Raw genomic sequence first — 15,005 nt, 5'->3', positions numbered from 1 at the left:
TCAGAATTTTGTTTCTGTTTTCATGCTTATTATGTCAGCATGGTTATATGACAAGGTATGTATCCAAGGGAGGCAAGGATTGTAGGGAGATGTTTATTATAATGACAGGAACACTTAGGAAAAAATGGACAAATTCTCAGGCTCCGTGTCTGCAGGTCTGGCAATATTTGTTATGATTACTGTATTGAAGACAAAATGGTATGAGCTTAGGGAAAATATCTAAAGTATTTTTTCACCATCTTTAAAAATCCATTTAGAGTCATTACCATTCAACTCAAGCTCCTTAAAATGCTGGTTTACAAATTTTAATAGTTAAGGAAATGGGAAAGTTAGTGCTCATGATCTTGCAGTAAGGCTACATCCTGGCCACAGCTCACAGAATCGATTTTCAGGCTCCTCATAATGCTACCTTGAAGTATTCAAAGAAAAAATTGCACCTCAGACAGAAGTGATGTAAAGTACATTCTGACATAGAAATAACCCAGTGTACAGCAGTTCCCTAGAAATAATAAAATACAATAAAATACAATAAAATACAATAAAATGCAATAAAATACAAAAAAATACAATACAATACAATACAATACAATACAATACAATACAATACAATAAAATAAAATAAAATAAAATAAAATAAAATTCCAGAAGTATATAAATGTTTCTGCTTCTAGCAGGACAAACTGGTATCACAATCCCAGCAGTTTGTTGGCATGTTCATCACTACTCCTGTTTTGTCCACACTCCAAAAACGAAACCAAAGTACAACCTCTAGAGTTTGATTATGTAGTTTTTGACTTTAAGCACTTCCGGAAAAATCACTTGGGTTTTTTTAGTCATTTAAGTGTGATGTGGTAGTGAACATGTAGTGTGGTAGTGTGAAGTGTGGATGTGGTGCTTACAAACATGGTTTAGTGGCAGACTTGGCAGTGCTAAGTTAACAGTTGGACTTGATGATCTTAAAGGTCTTTTCCAACCTAATGATTCTATTATTTTATTCTGTGGTTCTAGGTTATTATCATTCTGTGGCTACATCATGCTCTTATACTCACTTTCCTAGTCTGAATATTGACGTTTAAAAACAACAGCAGAGCAACTTCATCTTAAAAGCGTTAAAAACAACCACTTGAGTTTACAGCAGCTTTCCCCAGCTCTTGTACTGAATTTCTTTCTTTTCCTGATGTGATACTAAAGGGGTTGGCAGATGAGTATTTCACTTTTGTTGGACTAACTCTGTAAATGAGTTACATCTTCTAGGGAACATCATATCTTTTGGTAAAAAGACCAATGTACTGTGAGAATTCTTGGTCATATCACTGGGATATATATTCTCCAGAATAAGTGCTTGGCCAATGCAATAGTGATTGAGTTTTCAACTGAAATGTTACCATTCAGACAGAATTATTTATATTTAGTTGTTAAATTTTTTCAACATGTAAAAAAAAAAATATCCCACAGACAGTGATTGCTATTGGTTAGATCTGCATCTTGGCAAAACCCTAAATTCTATAGGCAAACAACAACATGAACAAAAGATTTAACTAGTCCTGCAAATATTTAAGCATGTTTGGTGCTCACAGAATATTAGTTCTTTTAGTTAATGCCTCACCCTCCCTGTTCTGTGCACTGGAGAGGGTGACCGGGGCTCAAAAAAAACCCATTCTGTCTCTTTTAGGAAGAAAATCAGGAGGCTGCAACATTTTTAGGAGAGGGTGGCAGCTGGAAGTGTGTCTTATGAAGTTCCTCTTTGACGAATGTGTAGCATCCCTGGAGGAAAAATTGGAGTTTGCCAAGTTCAGACATTTTCTGTTCTCGTAAAACTAAAGCTGCTTTGATCTATATTTGACAAGTGATGTGTATATTATACTGGTGCAATGACTTTAGTCTTCTTAGCTCAAAAACAAATAGCCCAGGGACCAAAATCTGCTCTCAGACCTCCTTCTGGAACTCCCACTGCTTTCAGATTGCTAAGTACAAAATGTAGGTATGGCAGAAGAGGATGCAGCAAACGTTGTTGCCAGATTTTTACGAGTGTTTTTTACAGTTCAGATCTTGGGACACTTGCAGGTCCGCTTGGGGGCTCTGGGTTTGTGTCCCAGCCTGGATCCGGGTTCTTTTCCAGGGGAACGGCAGTGGTGCAGGTGGCCACATGAAAAGCTAAACCAGCAATGAAGCGTTCCCCAAAACTGCATCAACACTGACTCATTTTTTACTTTTGTTTTTCTTTTCTTTTTCTGAGGCATCAGTATTTCACTTCATCTTTGGAAATTAATGACACATAGTGTCGATTTTTTAAAAGATAGCCTATGATGTGTAAACAGGAAGATTTATAAACTCTTAGTCTGCTTAGTTGTATCTTTCTCAGCAAAGTCTGTTTGAACTATTGGTAACTTTGACTCCTTTATTGCCAAAATTACTTCAATACTCACTCTACATGGTGCATGTATTGTAATGTTAATTTTTAATTCAATAATGTAAGAAGGTTTGTGAGTGAAAGCTGCTGCATATTGTGACACTAAAGTTTGTCCTCTTTACATAGCATTGTCCTCTTTAAGTATTTCCTAAACAAACACTTACTGTACTTACATGAAATATAGCAATTATAGATTCAATAATCCAAATTTTAAAATCCTTAAATACTCATTTGTTTGCTGTATTGTATCAGAGAATATAATATCCTCTGACAGAAGCTCTCATGCTTCATAACATTTTCACTGTACAGCTTCCACTAACTTCCATCTGACTTCTAGATTTGTTTTAATTCCTGGAAGACTATAATAAATTAAGAATTTGATTTTTAGATTAAATGTAATCCTGATATTTAATGAAGTTTAAAAAAAATAATTTGATTATGAAACTATTTTATTGGAATGTGATTAAAATAAATTTTCGGGCATTAAGTTCTTTAATAAATATATTACATTTTATTGGAAAGTGTTGCAGAAAGATCTTTTGTAAAGGGTCCATGACAATTATTTACAGAATGAAGAAACCTGTATAAAAGTCTTTTGTGCTGGTTCGACAGAGAAGTAAGTGGCTAAAGGAAACTCGGTTGTGTGGCATATGCCATAAATATGAACTGAATCAAATGAAAAACCCCAGCACGGAGGTTGGTGGCAGTTTGCCCTGGGGACTGAGAGGCAGGGACAGGCTCACATTGTCTGTAAAGAGGGACACGCTGCTCCCCCATTATCATTTTCTTTTCCCTGAGGTGGTCTTACTAGAAGATGGTACCATGGGATCATGCTTAGCAAAACCATTTTTGTTGATGAAGTTGTGCCTGACATTGGGCCATGGTTAACATGGAATAAATTTAAGCAGTTTCCAGTGAAGTATCTGTTTGGAAAGGTAACAGCCGGCTCACATTGTCCACAGGCAAGCAGACTGGTGAAAAACGGTGTCAAAATACAGACACATGTCAGAAAAGGGTGAGGAGTCAAGCTCCCACATACATCTGGCCCTATCACCTCATGTTGCTCCAACAATGAAGGCAGGATCAACATCTCCTGCCATTTTATTCACCAGAAAGCTGAGACCAAGGTGTCCAGTGCTGTCAGGATCAGACCTCAGATCAAATCAACACTGCGTAACAGTGAAGATGCTGTGGTCTTGGACAGGGACACCAAACTGCACACAGATCCCAAGGCTCCTCAGAAACCACGCCAACATTAACAGGGTGTTTTATATATGCATTGGACAGTCTTTATTTGTCCTCTTTGGGTTTTTGATCACGTTGGACTGAAGAGAATGCAGGCAAGTACATTGGAGGCACCTTGTCAGGGCATTCCTGTCTAGGATGCAGTGAGCCATTAAACCTCAGGTATCATGCATAGCAGACCTCTGTCAGCTCCTTCTGCTCTGAGAGGCACCCAGAAACCCTCTCTGGGTATCTGAACAAAATTCCTGCTGTAATGCTAAACTCTTTCCAGTGCCTTGCTCAAGAAGCATTATTGATGCTATCTCTACCTTGGAAAGTCGGAAAGTTCAAGATTTCTACACACCCATCTCTAATCAGCCTGCAACAAACTCGTATCTTCATGATCTACAAAGTATTAAAATAGAGAAAGTAAAACTCATAGCATGTCCCGACACAAGTCATCATTCGACATAGCCCTGGAAAACAAATTCATGCACAAACCCAGCAGCAGCACTGGGTACAATGGGCTCGTTTCTGCTTGTGTCATCTCTGTCCTGGATCTGGGGCATTTAGTGATGACCAATTCATTACCATCACTTGAACTGGTTCTCCTTTCTCCACAGCAATTTATGCATCTCTGGTAAATATGTGAAAAAGGAACAGCTGACTGTATCTTCCCGCTGGGAAATTAAGAGAGAGTTAGAACCAAAAATAATTGGGTTCTTTTCACAACAATATCTCATGAGGACATCTAGGGTTAAAATGTTATTTGTTCCACTTTAGTTTTCTTTTAGAAAAGCCAAATCATTGCCTTACTTGATTCTCCCTTTTTATAGTCAGGATGATTTCTCAGGAAGGGATTTTTTAAATTTACAGCAAAACAAACCCCAGACTGAAAAAGAGGAAGGAGAGAATCTCCAGCCCTGTGAATATGAGAATGTGCACTTTTTGTGGATTTAATTTGTGTTCCATAAGCAAGGAAGAAAAACAGCGTTTAGTTTAATATTTCAGGAAATCATACAGTAAATGCCCCAAGAAATGCAGTGAGCTGAGGCCAGGGCACACTCCAGCATAGCTTCCCACATGGAGAGCTGTTTGCAAAGCCTGGCTGATGCCCAGTTTTTGTACAATATCATTATTTAATTTTAGGCATGACTTTTTATGAAATTATTTTTACTATTCTAAAACATAACATGATTGTTTTTACATCAGAATAATTGTTCTTTTGTCCCCTAATTATGAGAATATTTACTATAACAAAGAACAAGTAGGAACTGGAAATTGTTTAGGTCATCTACTCCATTCCTCTGCCTGTGATGAATTATTTCTAACATTGTGTTCACTTAAGTTTTTTCCAACATATGAAAAACACTGAAAAGTCATGTTATGTGACCAGCAGGAAATAGTATAGAACCAGTAAATAGGATTACAGGAACATCTGCTGGGAACTTTATTTTCTCATAAAGTATGACATTCATAACTTGGCAATGAGCAATATTCACATTAATGGCAGATTATTTGTACAATCAAATTCTTATTCCTTTTGACAATACTACCCAGTCTGTTTCCATGGCACTCCAAGAGCCTTCACCCCACTCTGTTGGAGGAAATATCCTAGAAAAATTGAACTGGTGGGATTTTGCTAATTTCAGGGTTTAAGCAGGATACATAGTACCGAAGTATTGGCTAGCTTCCTTTAAGATATATCCAGATACACTGTTTGTGCCTTTGAGACATGTCTTTTTCTACAAGAAAGTGAAGAAAAACATTGAACAGATGCAACAAAGGCCGAAAGAAATGAAGGCAAGGAGGCCACATCACTGCCCTGATCTCACATACAGTAAAATCAGGGGTCTTCTCTGATTTCAAGACAAATCTTTGTTGGAAGATTTCTTTCTTTATATACACAAATGCCTTTTCCTTGTATTTTCTTGAACTAAAAAGCAGTTGTGATGACGGTGCTGCAAGATGGGGCAAGAATAGGTAAATGTAAATTACTTTGGAGGATTAACAGGCCTAATGAGAGTGACCTTGAATGCACACAAAAGAGTGTTTTAAACAAATGTTTGGCTTCTCTGGAACAGAGGGAGCCCTAGAAAATGTAAATACTCCCTATGAATTTCAGATGATCTTTCCATTCCTTCATTGTACCTGTGTGTGTGCTCCCTGCTATGGGCACTTGTAGGGTCACCATGGGGTAAGTCCACGGCCCATCTAGGATAACTCCAGCTAATTGGTGACTACATAAATCAGAATGCTGCCTCATTTCCTGGTTTCTTTTTCAACGGAGGATGCACAGATGGTGACAAGAGCTAATGGAAACCTGAAAGAATTTCTGGGGCAGTGAGTATGAGCAATGAAGCAGGCTGGTGTCGGAGCAGCTGGCCAGAACCAGTGTTGAAACTGGAGAGGAAACTGCTTCAACTGGCAGAGAGTTAAGTATATAGCAAAAGTGAGTCTTTATTCAATTTGGTTTGCCTAATTCCAGGCTCTTTATACTACCACAGCAGACTCCCTCTTTCTCCCTTCACGTCCAGGGCAGTGGACTCAGAGAGAGATCCCTGTCTGATATTCAAAGAGTAGCAGAAATCCTGTCCTCAAATTAACATCTTTAGCTTTCCCAAGTGCCTTCAGCTCCAGTTACTGTAAATGAATGTTTTAGCCTACCCTGGGCAGACAGACTGACAGGTTAGGGCTACTCCATGCATAGTTTTTCTTTTCTCTCTTGTGCATAGATCAATAAGGGTTAATACAGGGCTGTGGCACTGCCCATGCAGGCAGCTCAGGTAGTCCTCGCACCTCTTTAATGGAATCTCTGGCACTAGCCTGATGAGTATATAGAATTACACCAGTCAAAATGTTTTCCTGGACATCCAATGAATAATGAAAAGAGTTTAAGAGTTACTTCAGATGATTGCCCTCACATCCTTTGGGGCATGGGGTTATCTTTTTGAAGGGCTATGCAAGTTTTTGGTGATTTCTTTAAAATGTACATCCTTTAGTGAGAAAGAGGGGTGCATACAGAGCCAGGGAAAACATGTGCTTTGGTATCAGTTTTATTCCAGAAAGTGTTGTCTGTATTATGCCTATTTGACCCAGCTTCATTCCATTATTTGGCTCACATGGGCCCCCTTTGATGAAAGATACTTAGGAAGGGGAGTGGGATGGTATGTAGCAACTATATCCTCGTCTTAGGCACAAATGTTCCAGATAGATGACAGTGGCTGCCACATGGCTACAACCAAGGCTGAAGAGGGTACAATGACTTGGTATATCCTTTTAGTTCATTCCATGCATGGAATTTGTTTAAAGACTTTTTATAAATGAGAAGTGTTAGCTAATTTCACAAAACCTTGCAGAAAGCTGAGGGCAGGCACATACCAGTGTATGTGGCTGGGCATCTTAGATTTCAGGCTGACAATGTTTCTTCTCTTTCAATTCGTGGTCCCTGTTGGGTAAGTATCTTGTCATGTCAGCAGTGAATATCTAATGTAGTCTTCATTCTGTGCCAATAACCCATTAGCGAAGCCTCCGCTATCTTGCTGGCTTTGCACCTTACCCATACAGGCACAGCACAGGCAGTGTCAGGACTCACATTGGTTTCCCAATGTGCCATGCCCAGAAATAATAGTTAAATATTAATATATTTCTAAGGTGAGGCTTAGATAGAAATGGCAGTGGCTGGGAATAAGGAGAACCAGGTTGTGTGAGTAGTTTAGACCATAATTTTGGCTCTGTTTTTTTGCAATGATGATGACTTTCATGCTAACATCTCAGCACTCCCATAATCCAAATTAAATTTAAAAAAAAAAAAAAAGAATAAAAAAATAATGAAAGGTAATATCTTTTCATCAAACTACCCAAGGCTCAAAACCAATATACATGTGTAGTGGTAGCAAAGAGACTTGCACTTGTCTAGTAAATTAGGATATTAACTACCCACACAAACTCTTTTGAATTACTTGAAAAAAAGGATGTTAATAAGAAATAAAAATGCATCATGACTAACAGTTTAAGTTTTTTGGTTGGGAGGAGGAGTGAGGAGAAAATCATAGAGACAGAATTGTACATCCAAGGTTGTTATTATTCAGTCTTCTAAATAACCCTTTAAAATATCTGCCTTTTGTTCAGCATGCTTTATTCAAAGTTAATGAGCAAGACACATTTCTGTTTCGTGATAAAAGTTGCTTAGTAGGTCATTTTGTTTAACTGTTGACTCAATCTTTCTATGAGGTAGTGGCAAAAGCAGCCTTTCTTAGCAAAACAAATATGCGTGTGATGCTGTTCAGCAGACACTATTGGAATCAGTTACAAATGTTTAATATGTATTTGCAAATATCACCCTTTTGTTCTGTTGCAGGGTCTACTTCACATTTTCATGTCAAAGATCTAGTTTCTCTGATCATTGCTAATGAAGCTTTTGGATATGTGCCATAAGCATAGGTACATTTTGTTCAACAGAAGCTAGTTTTTATTTTCTATTCCCATACCCTCACACAGGAAAATGATCTTGCTCCAGTCACACAAGTTCTTCATCTCACTGCACAAAAGAGAAAACAAGCAAAAGAGCAAACTTACACCATGAGAAAATCAAGCATCATAAGTTATGCCAGCAATAACCAGAAGAGAAGGGCAGGATCTAAAGGTGTTGGTAACTGCTATTTTACAGTTCCCTGTGAGTACATTCAATAAGAATGTAACATTTTTAAAAATATGTCTTTACATATGTGTAGTAATTTAACTTATTTAAGTAAGAACAGTTCCAATGCAGGCAAACCGTTTACAGTAAGAACAAAGAAATGCCATATATTTGGCTTTTATATTGTCATCAAAACCTTTGAAATATTACATACATTTTAATTATAATAGTCCATGTTGTCATTTATGCTGCACATTTCTGTTGCTGTTGCTGTTTCTGCTTCACACACTGGGAAACAGAGTTTGAGTGGGGTGATCAAATACTGGACAGAAACACAGGGGTCCTGACTTCACTTGGCCCATTACATATCCCTCTACTTAAAAATTTATTCATTTTTCTTTCTTTTCTTTAGGCAACTAGTCACTGACATCTCATCACCTTGCCCCCCTCAAGTAAATGACAGTAATAAAAAGCTTCATTTCTGCTACTATTACTTAATTATTCTGATACTGAAACCACTGCTGTTCTTGGAGACAGAAAGCCAGGAAAGGAAGAGGAACACAACAGATACCTGCAGCTAAAGCATAATAGATTTAAACAAAAGGCCTTTTCACATGGAGATTAATTAGTATAAAACATTTAAATAGGGAAAAAATAAATTCATGAAAGAGTGGTCCATTGTTGGCCACTAACATGAGCATCTTGGTTCTAGCCTGTAGTTTAAGGATTCTCTTATTGCTTTGGAGGCACACAGAGATGGATCCCTCTCCTCTCCTTTACTTTTGTACCTCCCACCCTCCACAGGCACAGGAGCAAACACAAACTCCTTTGTTCTTATATTGCCATCTCCTCATGTTGTGTACAGAAGAGAGAAAGCAGGACCAGATGAGCTTTTGCACTGACATCATGTGGATGTTCTGTGTTATGTTACGTGGTGATGTTACAGCAGAGGAGACCACTCCTCTGCTCCTCCAGCTCATTTCATTCAGCCCTGCAAGCTGAGGGTCTGCTGCAAAGCGCAGTGGATTTGGTGGAATCTTTTTTCAGATCTTCAGAGCAGACACCTAAATATAAGTCTGGTTAATACTCCATCAGTGAACACCTGATTATTCCATGGGACTGCTCAGGAACAGTAACGAAATTACATAAAGGAAAACATTTAGGATACACTATTTTAACTACATTAGATATCTGTGTGGTCATTTGCAGACAGAATTAATATTTCCTCAATTTGACTCAATATTATTCAACTTAATTTACACCTTTCAATACCTGGGATGAATATTGCTCTGTAGCATGTATTAGGGATACAGGTTCTGCAGGAAACTGTGTGAGCTACTGACATAATTTCTGCTATAATTTCTAGTATTAGAAAATATTGCAGTAGTAGAGAGTTTTCTGTTGAAAAAGATAAAAACTCAAGGTTCTCCTCTGGTTGCAATTATGTGGTAAATGTAATTGTGACCTGTAAATGGAAGTACAGAAGTCAGTGGTACACAGGAACAGCTTCCTTAAATGTTCAAATGTGTAATTATTCCCTTACTACATGGAAACAAAGTTTGCCAATGCAGTCCCTCCCTCCATGATGTCTGTCCTGCCCCATCCTCAAGGGCTTTTGGATCCAATGCCCACTGGCTGAATTCCACTGAAACTGCAGCGTAGGCGCATTTGAGTCATCTAAGTCTTGGAGAACGTCTCTGCTCCCAAATGCTTCATCGCACAGGCCTTAAACTCAAGCAATGCCTCTGTTTTTTACCAATTTTCTAACTATAGACTTTGGAGTTTGCTAGAGAGAAAAGGAGGATTTTAAGACGCAAAGGAAGTCTGATATCTGCCTGCCTCTTCTCCTCCTTCCCAACGTTCTAATCACGGAGCTATTGTGTGAAAGATAAAGTATTCCCTCCCTGCTGCTCACCTTGTCAGGCTCCCCATCACCTGCAAACTAATCACAGCACCTTTAAAATATCCCTCACCTCATCAGTTCAGCAATGATTTTATCGGGAATAAGAAATCATAGTTCTTTCTTACTGCTAATACTGGGTCTGAAGTCATTGAAAGGGTAAGAGGTGTCTGGATTTTGAGTTTCAAGGAAATCTTGCTGCTTGTCCTCTGAAATTAGTGGAAGTACCAAGGGACTAGTTACTGTGATTACTCAATGTTGGTATTTATGAAAAATGTTCCCCCCATAAATATTGAATTTTGTCATTATCACTGTATATGCTGAGCTTTCATTAATATTGGCATTTGGTAATTAGACAGATGGCTGTAAACTTGAGGAGACAGTCGTTAAAATGGCCATTAGGAGAGCTTAGAGCAGAAAAAAAGGCTGCTTCTTGCTCATTCAGGACACTGGAGCTCAGAATAAAAGGAATATTTTTATTTGAATAGGGCAAACATTCTACTTTTGATCCAATCTTGGTTGTATTTCTTCTCTCCTTATATCCCTTCAGCCAGTGTATTTGAGGTCTTCACTTCCAGATTCATCTATACAGAAGTGTGGCTGTGTTTCTGCATGGTCATTCCAGAGTGCTCCGTCGAGAAGGACATGTGTAAAAGAATTTACAAGATCTTTGTATGTATTTTAAAGCCTGTGTTTGCAAGTATCAGGTAGCATTAGAAGGCTGAAACAACTGATCTATAACATGTTTTCACAGGCTAAACACCCGTTTCTAACTGAACAGTTTGCATTTTATCTCAGAAAGAACATCCACACTTGACTGGGAATAGAGACCAGACAATTTTCTAGCTTGGGCTTTCTGTTAGAAAGATTGAAACATGGTGTTGTCAGGAAATCTGTCCTCTTGCATCTCATATAAAAATGCTGTTTCACTGCCTGAAGAATTTTAGTCAGCTTGATAACACACTGTTCACTTAATTATTATTTTTTTAACAAACAAATTACATAATGCAAGGTCAGACTTCATCTTGTAAGTGGTCAAGAAAAGTGCTTTTATTTGCATAGTCACAACTGTTTGAGGCAAGACACAGACTTTTTCGAGCTGTGGCAGACTGAAGAGTATTGCTTCCCAGTGTGCAGTCAGAAGCCACTGATGCTCTGCCAACCATTAAAAGGTTAAACAACTGGAAAAATCTTGCCCTTCAATCCTGCCCATCTGTATATTCCAATACATACTAGTAAGCAAACAGCACAATGGGTGGAAATGAAAATGATGTCTGTCTGCTTTTGTGCTGGTTATAATGATGGGGGTTGCCATGCTGCAGAAGACAAGTCCACAGGTTTTTCTCTCTCGAGGAATTCCAGATGGTACTGAAATTTCTCTTCATAAAAAGTTACAGTTGTCATTAATTGGTACTGACTGAGAGATACCTTCGTAATGACTATAAAGATACAAGAATCTTTGAAATTCATGGATTTCAGTCCCACAACCGGCAGGTAAAAAACCCTCCAGAGTGCTGCCACCCAACGAGTGGGCCCTCTCTGTTATTGCCATTAACTGCAAATCTCCACCCATGTCTTTATTGAGAGCCAATGCCAGTAAGCATTACAAGCAGATTATTGTTTTACACTCTGCATGATAGATGTAACTAATAGGAAGAAATCAGATTAATCTGGCTAAAATCAGTTTAATTGAATGGTTGCAAATTGAAATTATTTGTAACAGTAAATCTGAAAATGTATGGGATGCAGATATGCAGCTGGGGAGATGTTGGAATTTGAGGAGCTGCTGATATTTACCTCTTGAGTTTGTGTTGGTTTAGATATAATAATTTCACTTACACATTTTGTTTTTAGCGTACTGCACCATAGCTGGATGTCTACACAGTCTTGTGCATGTGTATAACTATAGAGAGAGGAAAAAATGGTGGATTTTTATAATTCAAGACAGACATATATATTCATAGATGATCGTGTTTGGAAGGAAATATAATCTGCTGGCACTTGGTTTTATGAGTGAGCATGTGTATCCATGCAGCAACAGCCTGGTGTAATAGAAATCCGCCATTTTGTTCTTAGCACAGTGTCCAACAATTCCCCTCTTGATCCTGCCCTTTTCACAGTCATTTGTTTCTCAGGTAATGATTGCAGCTAGGAAGTCTGAAGGCTGAGAAATATCTCATCTCCATGCACAAATTATCATTTTTCTCCCATTCAAGAAGGTTTCAGAGCTACTCAGGTGTGTGATAGAGATGCTGCACTAGGACTCAGTGGACGGATCTGGCTCATACTCCTTGCCCCCTCTTGCCCTGTGGGTTGGGTGAGGCCATGGTCTTACATAAATCACTACTGTGGGGATCTCAGCTCTCAGCTTCAGGTTTCCAGGTGTAAAACAGAGCTCTCATCATCCCCTTAGAGTTTTCTGTCTCACTCTTCCAAAGCTCTCCAGGGCAGAGGTTTTCACCTTGATGTATTTGGAAGGTGACTCTTCGCCTTTGGTTGTTTTTATCCTGTGGCAAAATCAGTAACTTCCAAGGTGGAAACAGGAGCTGGACGGGCATGTAACAGCAGGAAAAGTGGAGGAGAAAGCCCTCAAGCTGACCCTACCACCGGCGGGTTCGTCTTTGCTACTCTGGGCTAGCAGAGGGGAGGGAGTCTCTGGGGGTACCTCAAAATCTGCAGGATTTCCTCAAGCCTCCCCCAAGGGTGAGGTCTTGCCCTCCCTGCAGAGAAACCAGCGTTGGATGTGCTGCACGTTGCAGAGACCTTGTCCACCAGCTCCCGTCAGGTGAGGATTTAGCACTGGATCCATCCTTCGGCATGCTCCAAGGGATCTGTTGTGTTTCTGCTGTGAATAACGAGAACGGCAGGAAAGGCTGAAGCCAGAGACGATGAGATACAGACTGGCTCCAGCTGTAGCAATTACCTGTACTGTCAGAAAAACAGCAGGCCTTAAATTTTGAACAGAAGGGACTAAATGTATCCCTGGAGTAACTCCAAGAATTTCTGCAGGTTATAGGAGAAAGATTTTGGCCCTCCATCCAGTTTATGCACAGAACTAAATATTTTCTCTAACACCGCATAAAAGGACTGAAATTATTTCTCAGATTTAGAAGTTTGGTGTTAAAGTCAGAGGAAAATTCATACCTTACTGCCAATGAAATTGGCTTCTTTATATTTCTAGTGCACATTAAGCAAAACAGCATCTTTCAGATAGATGGCTTTTGCTGATGGCCATTTTGAAATTTCAATTTTAAGTTCACTATAGGGTTTCTCTGTGAGTGAGAATTGCTTCTTACTGACATTTTTCAAAAGGCTGCAGTGAGACTAAAGAATTTGTTTCCTTTAAAAATCCTGCAGCATCCTGAGGTAATTTGGTGGTGAAACATACCCTCTACCAGGTACTGCCTTCACCATCTGGGTGACTGCCACATGGGGAGTTGTCTGAAGAAGTCACCTTAGACTTTGACCCTAAAGGTTTACAGCTGGTTGCATTCTGTAAGACTTAAAATATCCTAACAGCTAAAGCATGCAGTAGTGACGTGTTTGCAGTGTGACATAGTTCGGTGGCATTCTCAGCATGTCTTGCATTATGACAATTCTAGAACCCTCTGGCTTTCATTCCCAGAGGTAGCAGCAAGGTGGGAGGCTTGACATCACCCTCCCCAGCATGGCATGTGGGCAACAGTGGCAGATCCCATGTCTGATGCTCTAGTCCCACTCCTGTCCCCCCAGGATAATGTGCCTGTAGTGACTGTAGCAAACTTCTTGTGTCTGCAAAAGGGAGAATGGAGAAAGAGACTGAGGATGCTTATTTGAGCAGGAGGCTGCTGGGCTGTTTCCAGGGGGGCCACTTCTGTTCAGCCTCTTTAAGTCTCATTTTATCCATCTGCTATGTAATGCTCATTTGCCCAGTGTCAGGAGATTTCATTGATGTATATGAAGTTCTTTGATGCTTGTTAGCTCTACATGAAAAGTAAAATAATCAGAGCTTATTTCCATGTGTATCACTTTTACTTGGACATCAGCAGATAGTCTGTGTTACTGAACACTTTCAGAAAAAAAATGTTATTTATACAATGGCCCCATGCATGGGACCTCCTCAGTTCAGAGCTGGTTTCCTGGTCTTGTTTTTTTGCCAATAGTATATAAATGTTTGTGGTTATTTGTTTTTTTTCTCATGATACAGCTTATGACATCTTTTTCCCTCTTAAAACAATGCACAAATCCCCTGCTCCTCTCCCTTAGCTACTTTTCCCTGGAGTACAGTGATCTGTATTGTTTGCAAATTATATTTGAAAATAAAACAAACAGAGGAAAAAAACAGTATTTAAAAGTTTCCTTACCAGGGATAGAGTGTTACAAACAGTTTAAAAAGGCAGAAAGTTGATTGTTAATTGCGAGAGATAGTAAAGTGGGTTTGCTCAGAGGTTGGACGTGTGCGGAGTAGTGAGTGCTTCGTTACAGGCATCTCCTCCAAAGCCTCTGTCACAGGAACATCTCACATCACTTCTGCATCACATTGCAGACACGTGGAGGCCACAGCTAATGACTGCAAAAGCCAAACCACTCTCCTTATCTGTCAGATTGACTCGGAAGCCATTCCAAGTGATACAGATGACAAATGCAAAGCCGCCAGTTGATAGGCGTTGCTATTAATGTGTTTTAATCAAACAGAGAAAAGGAGATGGGAAGTGACTGAACCAGCGATAGTGAGAGGAAACTGAGCACCAGAGAGCCTGGACTTTTTCACTCTCCTATCTCTTTACTTCATCAGCAAGCACAGGATCTTTGCTGCTTTTCTGGCTAGGGCATATTACCAGGAAACATGATGG

The sequence above is a fragment of the Columba livia genome, chromosome 1 (assembly GCF_036013475.1).
Source record: "Columba livia isolate bColLiv1 breed racing homer chromosome 1, bColLiv1.pat.W.v2, whole genome shotgun sequence".
Lineage (NCBI taxonomy): Eukaryota > Metazoa > Chordata > Aves > Columbiformes > Columbidae > Columba > Columba livia.
This window is presented reverse-complemented; position numbering follows the sequence as displayed.